The 2,484-nt window shown below is 48.9% G+C and overlaps 1 pseudogene; it reads left to right on the top strand.

The window, feature by feature from the left end:
• Window positions 1-264: 264 nt before the first annotated feature.
• LOC122121977 lies at window positions 265-1,967 on the top strand (annotated as a pseudogene).
• Window positions 1,968-2,484: the final 517 nt, after the last annotated feature.

Here is a 2,484-nt window from a genome sequence, read left to right as displayed (position 1 = left end):
CCTCATGGCACGCCCCACTCTCCTCCCATGGCTGCCATGGCTGCAGTCCTCTTGGTCCTCGTGGTCCTCAGGGGCCTGTGCAGGAGCAGCGGCAGCAGCAGGCAGCCAAAGCAGCCCACCTACCCTGCAACCCAGGCCTGGCCGGCGCGACAGCAGGTGATGGAGTAGCTGGCCGCCAGTGTAGCAGAGAAGCACTGAATGAGCCAACCCTGCCGTCCCAGAGGAGCGCACTCCCGTGCCGCATCCATCAGGCCCGCCGGCTCAATGAGTGAACAGATTATCTGTCAGGGAAGAGCTGCTGCATTGGTTTGTGATGATGCCAATAAAAGTGGGTGCCAGCTGTGGTTCAGCTGGGTTCAGCAGAGTTCATATCTATCACCATACAGGCAACAACACATTCAGAGTGCTGGGCAGGAAGATCCAGGATGATCAGTTGGTGATCAGCTGTGCCATCCCCAAAGGATTAAAGTATAATCAAGCAACACAGACCTTCCACCAGTGGCGAGATGCCAGGCAGGTGTACAGTCTTAACTATGGCAGCAAAGAGGATGCTAATGTCTTCGCAAGTGCATGATGCATGCCTTAGAAGTGCTGAATTCACAGGAGGCAGGACCAAAATTGCCTAGATAAAATTCACAACTGCCTGATCAAGTTCAAAATGGCCCATCCCATGAAGAGTTGGACATCCAAAGAAGACAACTGCAAGAACAGAAACGTCAGAAGGAGCTGGAGATAGACAGGCTGGAAACAGAAAGAATGGAGAGGGTAAGACCAGAGAAAGGTAGAGAGAGAGAGGCTGGAGAGAGGTTGGAAAGAGAGAGGTGGAGCAGCTGGAGCCGGAGCAGATGGAGCAGCTGGAGCAAGTGGAATGGGATCAAGAGAGCAGAGTGCCGAGTAATGCCACCTTTGCCTTTGTGGAGACCCCTGTAAACTCTGAGCTGGGAGACCCCTCTGCTTCTGAGCCAGGCTTTCAGGAAGCCTCTCAGCTGTCGGAGGCTCGAGCCCCGCAGGGTGTTATCTTGAGACCACCTGCACCTCCATCTCCTCCAACACTCCTACCAGGTCCAGCCCAGGCCTCTGTATTCTCTCCTCCCCCAGAACCTCCTCCTTCACCCCCACTGCTATCCTCTGGCCCTCCTCCCCCACACCCTCTTCCTAATCAAGCCCCTCTCCTGTACCACCTCCTGCCCCTCCCTTCCTGTATCCGGATTTTTTTTAAGGATCCTTTTCAGAAGACAATCTTCCTTTAACTGGACTTGCAGCTGCGATTGCTGGAGCCAAGCTTAGGAAATTGTCACGGGTGGAAGATGCCTCTTTGCACGGTGTTCACAGATGTGAACTCCGTGTCAGCTAAAACAGACATGGGTGGTGGAAATGGACCCGTTCCCTTGGCAAGTAGCAGCTTAATGGAGGAAATGAGTCTCCTGATGGCCAGAAGGAGGAGAATGGCCGAAAAGGGATCAACAATAGAAGCAAAAAATGAAGAATCAGAACCTGTAACTTCTAAGGTTTCATCGACAAGTACACCTGAACCAACCAGGAAACCTTGGGAAAGAACAAATACAATGAATGGCAGCAAGTCACCCGTCATCTCCAGATGAGATTCTCCAAGGAAAAATCAGATTGTTTTTGACAACAGGTCCTATGAGCCATTATAAGTCCACACCCTTGTCCCAGCCCAGTGCCGACCGGGTCCAGACAGAAAGCCTTGACTGTGACAGACTGAAGCAGGATATTTTAGATGAGATGAGAAAAGAACTAACCAAGCTGAAAGAGGAGTTCGTTGATGCAATCAGGCAGGAGCTGAGCAAGTCAAATACTGCATAGAGAAGCAAACTAAGCAGAGATAAGACTTGAATCTGGAGAAAAACAAAAATTCCTACAAACAACTGTCAACATCACCCCTACAGTTACGAGCTATCAGAAGAAAGTGGAAAAGGAGTCAAGGGAAAATTCCCATCCTCTGAAACCTTCTTAAGTTGTGACTCTGGCGATCATCTGTTTTCATCTCCGTTTGCTGCTGCTTTGACCTTTACTGCAGGATGAAAAGAGTTTCTGCAGGATGTATGAGTTTCCATAACATTTATGCAGAAAATATAAACCCATCAGGCAAGATCGCCATGCATTGAGATATTTTCATGTTGAAATAAAACCACACATTTCCCACAACCCACTGCTAAAATAAAGAGTAGAAAGGCCCATGAAGTTCTCCCCCGCTTCCACATCCTCCCCTCTTTGAGTGCTGAGGAACTGAGCAAGCTCTGCTTTTGTATTGCATGTCTCTCTCTCAGGTTTGTCTTCCTATCGTATTTGGTATTCCATGACTAATTGAGATCAGCACTATGTAGGTTTAGATCTTAAGATGAGGAACAAATAGAATTGTACATGTTTTCAAAGGATGACATTTACAAGAAAGTGTCTGTAGATGACCAGGTCCGTCGTGAGTGATTGTACAGTGATAGGAAGTCCAAGTTAGCCTTTAGT

The sequence above is a fragment of the Dipodomys spectabilis genome, unplaced genomic scaffold, assembly GCF_019054845.1.
Source record: "Dipodomys spectabilis isolate Male_0828 unplaced genomic scaffold, ASM1905484v1 ptg000200l, whole genome shotgun sequence".
Classification (NCBI taxonomy): domain Eukaryota; kingdom Metazoa; phylum Chordata; class Mammalia; order Rodentia; family Heteromyidae; genus Dipodomys; species Dipodomys spectabilis.
The sequence above is the reverse complement of the archived record's forward strand: the minus strand, read 5'-3'. Positions and strand labels throughout refer to the sequence as shown.